The sequence below is a fragment of the Lissotriton helveticus genome, chromosome 4_1, assembly GCF_964261635.1.
Source record: "Lissotriton helveticus chromosome 4_1, aLisHel1.1, whole genome shotgun sequence".
NCBI classification, from domain to species: Eukaryota; Metazoa; Chordata; class Amphibia; order Caudata; family Salamandridae; genus Lissotriton; species Lissotriton helveticus.
In genome coordinates this window covers 1368371922-1368386039 of record NC_136063.1, presented here as the reverse complement: position 1 = coordinate 1368386039, position 14118 = coordinate 1368371922, and the positions used below count along the sequence as shown (strand labels likewise).

Sequence of the window (14118 nt, the reverse complement as noted above, 5' to 3'; positions counted from 1 at the left end):
AATAATTTGCATGGTTACTACTCAGCCCAGCACCCACCCCACTAGTAGAGTGGCACTGCTCTTCCAGATGTTCTTCACATGAGCTCCTTTGGTACCCACAGGCCCTGAACATGTTTGGGGCACTGCCAATTGCATCCATATTCTGGCGTTCCATGGGTGGTTATACGGGGAGCCGGCGTGGCTGGCTGGCTTACTCGCGGGGTCCCTCAACCACAGCCCAGCATATTCCCCTCTGTCCGCGTTCGAGAGATATATGCAGTAATAGGGCCAACAATCTCAAATATCAGGATTTTCCAAATTAAGGGAAGGGCACAGCCCTGACCTTCCAGCCATGTGAATATAGGAAACTTAGAATAGGACAGTGAGTACAATTTGCAAGCCTGGTACTTTACCTGGCCCCGCCAGACCCTCCTCGCGTCGCACAGCTTCTCTTGGTATGAACTGCGCTCCTCCAGGTATGTTTTCATGGTCTGAGATTGTGAGACCACTAGGAGTTTTATTTTTCCTCCTTGAAATCATATCCTAATGTGTCTCCCTCCTCACCTTTGTTGCTGTCCAGCATACTTCCTGGAGTCCATACTGGCGATGGACTACTGTGACAGGCCCTCCCGAGAGAGAATATTAACAAAGAAGACAGGATGGGTACATGTTAGGGCGGTAGTATTGAGACGGCCTCATGCCCGAGGTAAAGGGTGGTGGAGACACACACTCCCTATTGTGCTGACAATACTGGATGAACAGAAAAGGTTACTGTGACAGGAAGGCTCAGAAGCATTGCATGTATGGGGTGGATGGCTGTATGGGGTAGAGTAGTGAGAGAAATGCTTGAGACCCCTACTTGTGTTTTTTTTTCACAAGTGAGACTCTCTCCAAGTGAGGCGGGCATGTCCAGGCGCGGGTCCATGCTCACTGAACCTCAGGGCTCAACCTTCACTTCACCAATGAGGCCCAAGTAGACAGAACCTGGTCCGGGGTTGCAGGTTGCCATCTAGAGAGACCTTGGGCTTACAATTCAGTCTGGTCTATTCCTATTGGATCAGGACTAAGTCTGATTTGCATAAGGCTGGTCTCTGTCTGGAGCGACACAGTGGGCAAAAAACAATAGGCCAGTCATTACCTGTGGCTGAGTATAATTCAACCGAACCAGCTTTTTTTCCCCCGCGAGTGAGCCTGTTTAACACTTGGCGATAGTGATTAGCATTTGGAAGGTTAAAAAAAAGATGAAAGCAAATACAACTATTAAATGAAGGGTCTGTGTATTTGTGAATGCAGCCCGCCATCTTGCCTTACGCTCGAGCAGGCTGCGCAGCTCGCGCCTGTTCTCTGCACGCCCCGCCAGCACACACTGACCCATTTTGCCGCCGCACGTGTTCTCTACTCCTGCAGCCGTACAACTGGGACGTCTCGGGATCCACGCTGTACTGCATTTGGACGCGAGCCACGCATACTTGATCGGATTGTGCTGCGCGCTGTCATTAACGACCTGACTGGGGATGTACTGTGGTGTAAAGTTCTGCCAATGCAGTTCTTTCAGGCGGCAGCGCGCGCAGGATGGCGGATGACATAATCCTGAATTCTAAATATAAACTCTGCAGCATTAGAAAATTACATAGTAAAAAAAAAAAAGCTCCCATTAGGCAAGGTGAAAGGCTGGCGGGGGAGGACGGCGCAGTCCCTTCCCTGGCTTTCAATGCACGCCACATCTAAGAGCCTGCACACAAATCGCATTCGAGCGCCTCATCCCCTTCCTGCGTCTGCCATGTTCCCTTTTGTAGAATATCCTCCCCAGACACGGCGACGCAGCCGGTTAGTTAACATTAAAAGTGCATAGATGCAAAGCTACTATGTACCATGGGGCTGAAGCGTGGTGAACAACCTAGCTGGTTCATTGCTTAATGCGAGCGCAAAACCTGCGAGGAAAATACGAGTCCTTTCCATTGAATAACGATCAATGCAATTATTTGCAGCGCATAGAAGTGACAGTGTGCTATTTAGTGCTATGTAACGTACATTATTATCAGCTGTAGGATAGGATTATCGAATCCAAACTATCCATGGGTCACAATTTTGAGACCACAATATTGTGGGACACAATATCAAAAGATATGTGTGTATGCATTGGCTATACCTAACTCCACATATACATATTTTGGTGATATATATGTTTTCAACGTATGTAGATGTGGGGTTGAGAATGTTTGATGTCTTTTTTTGTAGTTGCTTTTAATACTGCGGGCACAATGTTGTGACCTATTGTTGTTTTGGATACGATATTCCCTACTACAGTCTTGATATTAAAAACATGCTTGTAGAGGTAAAAGTAAAGGTCGGAGAGCGTCAGATTACTTGCTTGTTAAGTTTTATATTTCACCATTATGTTTGCATTTCCTCAATTTTTGGGGAATGCCTAACATCTCCTGTGTTAAATGGGCTACATTTTTGGTTCCAAATATTCTAAAGTGTATCCCTCCCTCCTTGACCTTTCAGGTCTTCCTCCACACGGTGTTCATGAGCTTGAAAGAAGGTGACCCCCTCAGGCTTTGTGAAACAGCCTGCAGGCCACCTGCATTACACATGAAATCGTTTATTCTGTATCACATGATTTGTTTGGGTCGATACTAATGGACTACAACTCAGAATTTTCTAGAGTGTTGAAGCAAAATGTATCATAGCCCGATTTCTGAATAAGAGAGTTCAAAATGCCACTTCTTGTAGTGACGTTAGGGGAGAGGATGTGGTAACGGCCAAACTTTGGAACTGAAGAACCGGGTTCGAGTTTCGGCGTCTGCTCAGCATCCTGTAATTCTGGGCAATGTGCCTGCAAAAAATATTAATGCGTCCTTGCGTAACGTAACTGGAGCCCGTGTAAAGCGCTCCAATACCTTCCGATCGAGTTCGCGCTATATAAAACTAAAAAACAAGTACACGTGATATGAATTCAAACTACGCTTTTGACTTTGGCAAACGGAATGCTACAGTTTGCAACTTTAATAGTAACTATGTGGACCAATAAACTTCGTTAGGGTTGGATTGTGCTGGGGACATTTAAACAGTAATTTGATGACAGTCTGCCCACTTTAATGTCTAAAAGCAAGAAATCAGAAGAAGTGAAAACATCTGCTTGTCATCACCCAGAAGTGCTTTTGCAATCAGCCCTCTACATTTTTCTTTTTTGTTAAATGCCTCTTCTTTTCTACGTTATATGATGGTTCCTTTAGCTACAAGCTGCCTATTCTGGAGAACGAGCATTACAATTCTCACAATCAATCAATAAATCTCGAGTTTCTCTACTCTCACCTACCATGGGCAATCATTGCTGCTGTTCCGTTTTTTTTGGTTTTATACTTTTTCACCACAATAAAAACCGCAGGCTGTGGTGTTGTGATCCACACCAATAATGACCAGGACCCAGCGTGTTATTGTACAGGTAGATTTATTATGTTATAATAATCTCAGTGCAGAAAGAGCGCCGAGCGTGCAGCAGCGTAGCCGCTCTGGTCACTCTGAGGCGCGAATCGCCACTCGCGCATGCGCAGTAATAACCGCTTCCCGTCGGGACGTGTTGCGTCACTCGTACCCCGACGGAAAGCTAGAGCGCACACTACATATCTCCCTTTTTTCACATACACAATAACAAGTCTTAAAGTTCAATAATCTTCCAATACATAGTCTCTAAAGCGTGTGGGTCTGACCACTCTTCTTCCTGTGCGTGTGCACCTTACCGGGGAGGTGGCATCACAGGCTCCTTCAGGTGCTTGACTCTCCACTGCACTTTTCTGCATACCTGGTTCGTTTCTCTGGGGTGTGACACCCTTTTCGGCAATTGTCTCTCTTTCACCCTGTGTTTCTGGCTCTTCTCTCTCTACTTGCTCTCTTCCGTTTTCTTGACTGTCGTTACCTGCAGCTGCACCTTCCAACCTGTTCTCTTGTGTCAGGGCGGAGTGATTGCTTCCTTCTCCTGTTGGCCATCTTACGATCTTGTTTATCTTCGCCATGCGGTCTTGGGACCACACTTTCCCATCACTGAGTAACGCAGCTCGATTATACACTTCTTCCACTTGGAGGGGTGGGCTGTACTTACTTTCTCCTTTCCTTTTCAACACTGCCAACTTTACTCTCACCCATTCCCCTTTTTCCAGATCCTCTTCTCTCACGTTCCTTCTCCGGTTGTAGTGCTCAGTGTACACCCTTTGCGCCTTCTCCAGGTTGTGCTGGACTACCACTGGGGACCATTTGCTGGTGACAGTCTTTTCTCTCCAAATCACATTGTCCTTGGTAAAGGGGTGCCTACCCCTTAGGATTTGGAAGGGGCTGTAGCCGGTCGAGGTGGGAGTGATCCTGTACGCCCACATCATGCTCTGGATTTCTGCCTCCCAGTCTTTTCCCTTCATTATGGCCGCTTGAATGGAACCCATGAGGACCCGGCTGAACCTTTCTACCTGTCCATTGCTCGCAGGGTGGTACACGGAGGTATGCTTGGATTTGATTCCATTTCTCTCGGTGTATCTGATCCATTTCTCTGATGTGAACTGTGGGCCATTGTCTGTCAGAATGGTTCTCGGAATCCCTTCACGTAGGAACACAGAGGTGAGGAATTTTATACCGGTGTCTGACTCCATGTCCTCTTGCACATGAACTTCCGGCCATTTTGAATATTTGTCCACCATGACACACAAGTACTTCGCCGTGCCCTGGTTATCCAACACTGGACCCAAAATGTCGACTGACACATCCTCCCATGGATTACATGGACGTTCAAATCTACCCAGTGCTGGCCGTAACGGTTTCAATGTCTTGTCAGCGCTTTGGCACTGGGCGCAATCTCTCACATGTCTCTCAACCTGAATATCCATTCCTGGCCACCAGTACATTTGTTTGACTCTCCCTTTGGTTTTGACGATGCCCAAATGACCTTCATGGAGCTGGCACAGGAGGATTGCGACCAAAGATTTTGGTGGAACCACCTTGTCTCCTCGATACAGAAAGATGCCGGAATCACTCACTGACAATTCTTCTCGCACTTCATAGAATTTTCTGATCATTTCACTCAGTCTCTTCTTTTCTGGCCACCCTTTAATGAGACAGTCTTTGACTACTTGCAAGTCTTCATCACCCTCATAAGCTTGTGCCCACTCCTGTCTGCTGATAGCCTTTTCCGTGTCCTCCATCACTGCCACCATCTCTTCATTCTCCAGTTCAGAAGTGGGCGCTTCTTCTATGGCTGCGGCCCTGCTGAGATAATCCGCCACTTTATTGCGTGTGCCAGGAATGTACACCACGTCATACCTGTAGTCTAAGAGCTTTAGGGTCATCTTGGCTATGCGCGGCGTGGCCGTGTAATGTCCACTCAAAGTCAGCACCTTGACCAGAGGCTTGTGGTCAGTCTGCAAGCGGAATCTCGTCCCCCACAGGAACTGTCGGAACTTCCCCATGGCCCATGTTGCAGCTAGCATTTCTCTTTCGATTACACTGTACTTTTGCTCCGTGGCAGACAGGGATCTGGACGCAAAACTCAGAGTTTCCACCGTGTGATCTTCTCTCTCCTGCGCCAGTACCACTCCTAGTCCCTTCTCGCTGGCATCCGTGGTCAAGATCGTTTGCCTTGCGGGGTCGTGTCCGTGTAGTGGAACTGCCAGGCTGATGTTCATTTTCAACTCCTCAAATTCCTTTTGTGCTTCCTCGTCCCACTGGAACGCCGTCTTCTCTCTGACCAGTTGCCTCAGTTTGTGGGTTTTTGTGGCAAAGGGTTGGACGAACCTGCTATAGTACTCCGCCATGCCGAGGAACGACTTCACCTCCTCTTTGTTGATGGGAGCTCTAGCATCGCATATGGCCTTTACATTTCCTTTCTTGGGGATGATCCCTTGACCACCTATTTCGTGTCCTAGGTATGTGACAGTTGTCATGCTCAGTTTACACTTTTCCCATTCTGTCGTCAAGCCTTTCCCCTGCAGCACACCCAGTACTTTGTATAGTTTCTTGTCGTGGTCCCCTTGGTCCATCCCCATGACTAGGATGTCATCTTGGAAGTACTGGATGCCATCGACATCCTTTAACAGTCGGTGCATCAGTTTCTGGAACACCGCTGCGGCGGATGCTAGCCCAAAGGGCATCCTGCGGAACCTATAGCATCCATAGGGCGTGATGAATGACGTGAGCTTCCGGCTAGATGGGTGCAAGTCTATTTGATGATAGGCGGACGTGAGGTCCACCGTGGAGAATCATTTGACTCCTCGTGTTTTGGCTAACATTTCTTCGATCCTTGGCAAGGGAAATTTTTCTACCACGAGGCACTTGTTCAGTTCGCGCAGGTCCACACACAAACGCACCTTGCCGTTGGGTTTCCTGGCTACCACCAGTGGCGCCAACCACTCAGAACTGTCGATAGGTTCGATGATCCCTTGTTCCTCAAGTCTGTGTAGTTCGAGACGTACCGCCTCTTTTACCGCAATGGGTCTGTTTCGAACCTTGTGGGACACCGGCTGGGAGTTCTCCTTTAGCACTATCTTGTGCATGAACTTCTCCAATTTTCCTACTTTTCCCCCGAACACTTTGGGAACGTCTCTCCTCACTTTCTCCACATCCGGCCATGTACTGCGGTCTGTCAGCAACACTTGTTCCGCCCCTCCCGGATCCAGTTTGATTCCAAGATCTCCCTAATCTCGCCATCCAAGTACCGAAGGGCCTTTCTCAGCTATGTACAGTTTGCACACTGCAGATCTCCCCCTGAATTCAAATTTCAGGCTCTGGTAGGCTACCATGGGGATGTGGTTCTCCGTGTACGAGATCGGACGTATGTCCGGTGGTTCCAGTTTGGGACCCAGAATGGGCATAAACTCTTCTTCCCATACCGACCTCTGGACTATGGTCCATGGAGACCCTGAGTCTATTGCTATCCTTATCTTCACTCCTCCGATCAGCATGTCGGCCCGCGGTTTGTCAGAGCGCTTGTTGTCAATTCCCATGACTTGTTCTGCAATGCATAGTACTCGATCGTCTTCATCCGATACTTCCTCCGTTTCCTCCTCCTGGCGAGGTTGTGCAATGAAGTTCACTCTCGACTTCATCCCTTTCTGCCGACACACCTTTTCGTAATGGCCCACCAGGCCACAGAACATGCATTTGGCGCGGAAAGCCGGGCAGCGCTTGTCTTGGGCCGCGTGGTTTGTACTGCCGCACCTGTAGCATGCAGTCTTACTGCCTCCCACTTGTTTCCCTGCTTGCCCCGGTCTTCCTGCCCATTTGCTGGTTCCTCTGCTCTCCCCCGGCGCCATTTTGTTTCTTCCTGGCGCTTCGGCGTCATCCACCTTGTTGACCATCACTCTCTGCACATTCTCACCTTTCGCCGCTTCGGCGCAACGTTTTGAAAGCTCCGCTTTCTTCACCATCGCGATAACCTCCTTGAGGGTAGCTTCGCCGTGCGCCCACAACTTGTCCGGTACGGCTTTGTTGGTAGTGTGCATCACGATTTGATCCTTTATAAAGTCATCTTGGAGTGTTCCATACTTGCATGTTACAGCTAGCCGCCTTAGGGCTGCGACGTAGTCCTCGATGGGCTCTCCTTCGGCTTGTTTTCTCTGTTGAAAGTTGAAACGATCGACGGAGACACAAACTGCCGGGCGAAAGTGCGTGTCCAGGTCTTCTAGGGCATGTTTGAACACATCGTCGTCAGGCGCTGTCTCTATGTTCTTGAACACTCTGATACCTTCAGGGCCCAGGTTATGTAGCAGTATACATTTTCTCCTAGGACTGGTGAACTCTTCACCGCTTTCATCTTCTAATGCCTCAAGGTAGTTTTTAAAGTACTCCTTCCAATCCTCCCACTTCATCTGGGGTTCACCTGGTCTGGGGAGAAATGGGATCAGTGCTGTGAGCGAGGTCGCCTGAGTGCTCATTTTTTCCTGTCGCTCTGGTTCTTCTCTTTGATTTCTAGGGCTGCCTGGCGCGCTGACGACTTCTGCCCTGTTCCTGGGACTGCCTGGCGCGCTGGTGCTCTCTTCTTGTTCAGTGTTGGGACGGGGTGCAGTTCCTCCCCTTAGTCCACTGTCTCCCCCTTCCGCCAGGGTCTTATCGGGTTGGTGGTGTCTTCCTACCGTGCCTTATGTGCCCTTTTCTCCTGCCGTCTGGCTCTGGGGCACTGGTTGGGTGTGGCCCTCTCTTGCACGCTTCTGCCACGCTCTTTCTGCTCCTCCAGCCTTGGGTTTGCCTGGGACAAGGTGCAGTTCGTGTCCTTGGTGTCCCCTGGTCTTCTTCCCTCTCTCCTCAACTTTTTTTTTTTTGTTGAGGGGGGTGCCTGTGGGAGATCCCACTCCTCGTCGCCACTGTGGTGTTGTGATCCACACCAATAATGACCCGGACCCAGGGTGTTATTGTACAGGTAGGTTTATTATGTTATAATAATCTCAGTGCAGAAAGAGCGCCGAGCGTGCAGCAGCGTAGCCGCTCCGGTCACTCTGAGGCGCGAATCGCCACTCGCGCATGCGCAGTAATAACCGCTTCCCGTCGGGACGTGTTGCGTCACACGTACCCCGACGGAAAGCTAGAGCGCACACTACACAGGCCAGTATATAACAGAAGTGGATTCCAGGATTCTAAGTCTCTGATTAGCCGCGCCAATCTCAGCAGTCTATATACTTTGTTAGTAATGACTGCCAACTTCTCTGTATTTCATTTCTTGTTGAGAGACACTGAAGACAGCAGGGGGCGCCGGAGAGGGGCAGGAGACATGACGCAATAAAGGAGGCATGTGTAATTCCATTATTAGCTTTATTTGTATTATTGTAGTCCTAGGGCAGGAGTGAAGACAACCACAGGTTCAGTTCCAGCCAACTTCCGCATTCACGCACGCCGCGTACATTTCAGTTAATGCACTCTTGCATGCATCGCGTGCCTCTAGAGCGTGGCGTGCAGATCTGGGTCACGCGGGCTGCACTCGCGCTGCTGGTGCGTCTGAGTTTATGGGAGGGAAGCAGGCGCGGTTCGTCCATTGGGGCGTGGGGGCGTAGCCCCCCCTGCCCGACGCCGCCCGCAGCTCCCTCATGACAATCATGTCAATGAATCAACATGACGTCAGACCGCCGGGCGGGCGTCATGTTGATTCATTGACATGATTGTACAGACGGCAACACAAGTACGCATGCGTGGGGACAGAGGGTGAATTTTTACCCGTGCCCACGCATGCGCACTTGTGTTTTGGCGGCGTTGCGCATGCCCATCAGGAGCCCTAATGGGCGTGCTGCGGGCGAGAGGGTACCTGTGCGCCTGGCGCCAGGATTGGCCAGGGGCGCTGTGAGCCTGTGACGTGTGCGGGACCGGCAGCAAGGTAAGAGTGTGTGTTTTTCGGTGTTCCAGTAAACTAGCTTGCACAAATGACTTGAGATAGTTCAGTGTGTTAAAGCATCTGCTGCAGAAATGTGTGCGTCTATTCCAGGTCACCCGTTTATTTCACGACATGGGGTTTTGGAAATGTAAAAATTCTCAGAATTTCCATTTTGATAGTTGCAACAACAGCCTTCAACAGATTTCATTTTATAAACATTTTCCAGAAAATGAGTTAACAACTTTGTCACCACAAATATAATGTACTCTTTGAACTAAGGTTATAAAATTGCAAAATGTTAACAAACGGTAGAGGCGGAATAGCATGATATATGCATTTATTATTGCATGCATGTTGGTGTATGTTTGTATGTGAATTTGTATAGTACATACCTAGGGCTTACAGGATGGCAAATACATGGGCAGTAGAAGGTTTCCAGCATAAAAAGGTAGGGGTGATGTAATATGTAAACTGGCACATCCTTCAACATCGATCCTAAAGGCTTGTTAGAGTCCATAATTTATTTTTATATGGTCATAAAAATACATGAATGATGGATGGATGCAGGGTGGGTGCATTAATGATTGTTCGTGGATGGGTGGGTGGATGGGTGCATGGATGGATGCATGCATGATGGGTGGATGGATGCATGAATGATGGATGCAGGATGGATGGGTGGGTGGATGGGTGGATGCATGAATGAATGATGTATGGATGCAGGATGGGTGGATGGATGGGTGGATGCATGAATGATGAATGGATGGATGCATGGATGCATGCATGATGGGTGGATGCATGATGGATGGATGGGTGGATGGATGGATGCATGCATGATGGGTGGATGCATGATGGATGGATGGATGGATGGATGGGTGGGTGCATGAATGAATGATGTATGGATGCAGGATGGGTGGGTGGATGGATGGGTGGATGCATGAATGATGTATGGATGGATGCATGCATGATGGGTGGATGCATGATGGATGGATGGGTGGATGCATGAATGAATGATGTATGGATGCAGGGTGGGTGGGTGGATGGATGGGTGGATGCATGAATGATGTATGGATGCATGGATGCATGGATGCATGCATGATGGGTGGATGCATGATGGATGGATGGGTGGATGGATGGATGGGTGGATGCATGAATGATGTATGGATGCATGGATGCATGGATGCATGCATGATGGGTGGATGCATGATGGATGGGTGGATGGATGGATGGGTGGGTGCATGAATGAATGATGTATGGATGCAGGATGGGTGGGTGGATGTATGGGTGGATGTATGAATGATGTATGGATGCAGGGTGGGTGGGTGGATAGATGGGTGGATGCATGAATGATGTATGGATGGATGCAAGGTGGTTCAGGCTCGCTCGCTGCGCTCGATCGCTGCGGTGCAATATGCAAATTAGTTTACGCCACACCACTTTCAAATTTCACCAGCCGCCCCTGGAGGGAAGTCCACGTGAAAGGCGAGTAGGCGGAACTAGACATATATTATATTATATGGTAATCAGATTTATGTAGCGGTCATTGCCCCCTAGAAGGCATCGAAGTGCTTTGCCTTTAGTGCACGCTCCTCCAGAATCCAAGATTAGTGATTAATCCAATGGTTATTGATTATTACATTATTAAATTGGCAGGTACTGTTCGCACTTTTTTTTTATTTTGAGAGGGAGAGTACCTGCACTTCTCAAGAGTGACGTAATACTTTTAATTTGAGAGGACCGGCACTTCTCAGAAACGAGCAGGTACTCTGGCACACGGTACCTGCACTTCTATTTTTCCATTCCAAACACTGATTATTATTGGCAATTGCGATTGGTTTTGGGGCAATAAGAAGGTTGGTCCCATGCTTCTGCCACAGTTTCTTTGTGGTGGATTAGATTAACATGCACACATTGCTGTGACGTTGAGGTCATAACCAGAGAAGTGCATTGAAGCTGGGGACAGAAGAAGGAAGCACTAGTCCTTGTTTATTAACACTTTTAAACATTCTCCGATTGTTATGCTTAGTAAAACTCGTTTAACGATATCATATGCCGCAGTTACAACAATTTGCTTACTACAAGCAAACTACCAACAAGGCGAGGAACCTCGCTTACACGTTTTTCGTGTTGAAGTATTACCCCCTCTGCCGGAGCACAGGCCGCAAGTACCGTGTTTAGTCACTGCCTGGTTTCATTTTCTCGTCCTGTGACAGAGAAGTGAAAGGGTGTTGGGTGGGTGCCCACGTTGTGATGACACCTCGAAAGACCTGTCGCATTGATTGATCACAGTATATTTCCTTTCTTTTTCTGCAGTGAGGCAACATTGGTAAGCGGGACACAGAACGGCACGCGCTCAGAATAGGCTGAAAGAAGAGTAACAGCAGAGGTGAGTAGAACTGGTACCATTTTACATTGGTTGTTACCATTTTGGAATGTTAGTGTGGCCATTTTCTCTTGTAAAGATGAAAAACGCGGTTACCTGTCAATGTTGGAAATGTTATCACAAGATGCTGGGTTACAAGAAGTAGTGGAGGCTCAGAAGTGCCCACACGGCGCAGTTCATCACGTCTTTTAGTGAGGTTGGTCCTGACGGGTCTGTAATTTAAAAACTGAGGGGCAGATTTGCCATTTAGTCTAGCAGTGCAGTCAGAGAAGCATGAAAATGTCGACACAGAACAATAATATATTTTGTATCTGTCCCTTTCTTTCTTTTATTCGGTTTGTCAACCATTACATATTTTTGAGAAGCACCAGTGAGGTGGAGATGTTTCCCTGTGCCCTGATGGAATTGCCACAAATTGTGTAAGGCAATGAAACATGTCGGGCCTTCCAAATAAAATGGTCTAAACATGCCGTTTCCTTTAATCTGAGTGTGGACACTGTCAAAAATAAAGAATGTATGGAATAGTGGTCCACAACTCATTTTAATTTAGAAATTTATCTTTCTTCTTTTGCACATTACGGGGTCTAGACGGTTGATGGATGACTGTATCATCTACACATTATTTTCACATGAACTTGAGATTTGGTTAAAACTTCCACTTCTTCTTCTTTCTTTTTCTGTCATGAAAGTTGCCAATGATGACAGACGATCAAACTGGTGAGTACCAACCAGTAGCTCCTCGGATGGTGCTTGCGTGAGGCACTTTCTGACTTTTATCATACTTTTACTTTGGTGGATGTGAGATCAATTGGGGATGGTTGACAAACAAAAATCTTTTAAGAGAACACTTTGAGGTGGGCATGGCCGGACAAATGAGCATAGCCCTACCTAGGAGTACATGATACCCGCTTGATACAAGCCACAAAGAGTCATAATGTTCTGTGTAACCAGGTCATTTGTGTATGGATTCTGTGAGTGGAGGGCGACCTGGTTATATTCCCTCTGTTGCTCCCACGTTTTGTTGGCCCACTTTGCCTATGTCTTAATACGTCTCTGAGGGGCATAAATGTGTTCAAACAACATGCACATTCAGTCCTTGGCCTCTCTGTGGAGTTCAAAGAGCGATAGCAAAATATCTGTGAATAATATGCCTGATTTGATGAGAAACTATGTTAAGTAGCTACTCAGCTATTGATTATATTGACAGTACCTAATGAAAAATAAATTCAGCGCCTAACGGTGATTGGGTGGGTTGTGTGTGTGTGTGGGCAAGAAGCAGGGTGAGACTGGCCTTTTATTTTATAGGACGTTTTCCACATGGGTTAGCTTTTGGAGGTTGGTTTTGGGAGCCCATGGCTGATGCTGATGCCTCTGTCACATTAACCAGCTCCCCGAGATTAACTGCAGCAGGGAAATGGGGCTTCAGGAGAGAGAAGAAGCAGGGAGGAGACGGATGGGGGGAAAGCAAGACATCAAAGGACAAGAGAGAGAGAGAGAGAGAAGAGGAGTGCTTAATTTGTAAGGAGACCACCTCAGTTTTCACAACACATTGCCACTGTACTTACACAGCTACTAACCATCAGAACTAAAGTGTGATCATTCCGACTGTTCTATTCTGCCAAAGCTTTAGGAATAACTTGGGTGGCAGATATTAGTTGTTGGTAATGTATACTGAATTAACAAACAACTGTTTTTCCGACTCATCTTTAAATTACAGAAAAACCGCCACCATGTGGCAGCTGTCATGGATGCAGGTTTAGATAGTTAAGTGTGGGCAATTAAGTGCCGGTGCCAAGCACTGGAAACCAGCGGCTCAAACTAAGCACTGAAGAAGAGGAGATGAATGGATGGAAAGAGACAGATTGCATGAGGAGACAAAGGGGGTGGGTCTGTTTGAAATTTTTGATCAGAGCTACTGTTGGTTTACCAGTCCGGCCCTGGAGGCGTTTGAGTGGAGGAGATGAAAGGAAGTACATGCAAAAGGAAACTGAAGAGGAAAGAGATGACCTATGAGAGATGCAGAGGGAAGATTTCAGAATGACATGGGGGGGAAAAGGGTGTACGTGTCTAACAGAATGAGAGCCTGCAGAGGATATTTGTTAGAAGGCGAGAATAAGGGTAGTAAAAGAGAGTTGTATGTTGTGTGCGGAGGGCCCCAGTACAGCAGCAGCAGCTGCACTGTTAGCTATGTCAATGAAAAAGACTGTACTCACTCTTTTGAGGTAAGGCCCACACAACTGCTGGTGATCCACTAAGAAAGCAAATCATGTCCCTACTGCTGTTTTCATCAGTCGTGTGTGTGTTGAATGTAGAACAAAGGGAACTATTCTGAAGATGCACTGTCAGCAACCCTGCCTGTCCTGAATATGGCCATTGCAAAATCTGTTTGCCTGTGGTAAATAAATAATTAATTACCGGT

At 47.7% G+C, this 14118-nt stretch overlaps 1 protein-coding gene across 2 annotated transcripts in view; it reads left to right on the top strand.

Annotated features, from left to right (window-relative positions):
- ATXN1 (ataxin 1) overlaps positions 1-14118 on the top strand; it is a 1154375-nt gene that overhangs the window by 400129 nt on the left and 740128 nt on the right. For both annotated transcript variants that reach the window (XM_078687925.1, XM_078687926.1), the window contains exon 3: positions 11630-11702. The gene's annotated coding sequence lies outside the window, so the exon portion shown is untranslated. The remainder of the gene's footprint in view (positions 1-11629; positions 11703-14118) is intronic.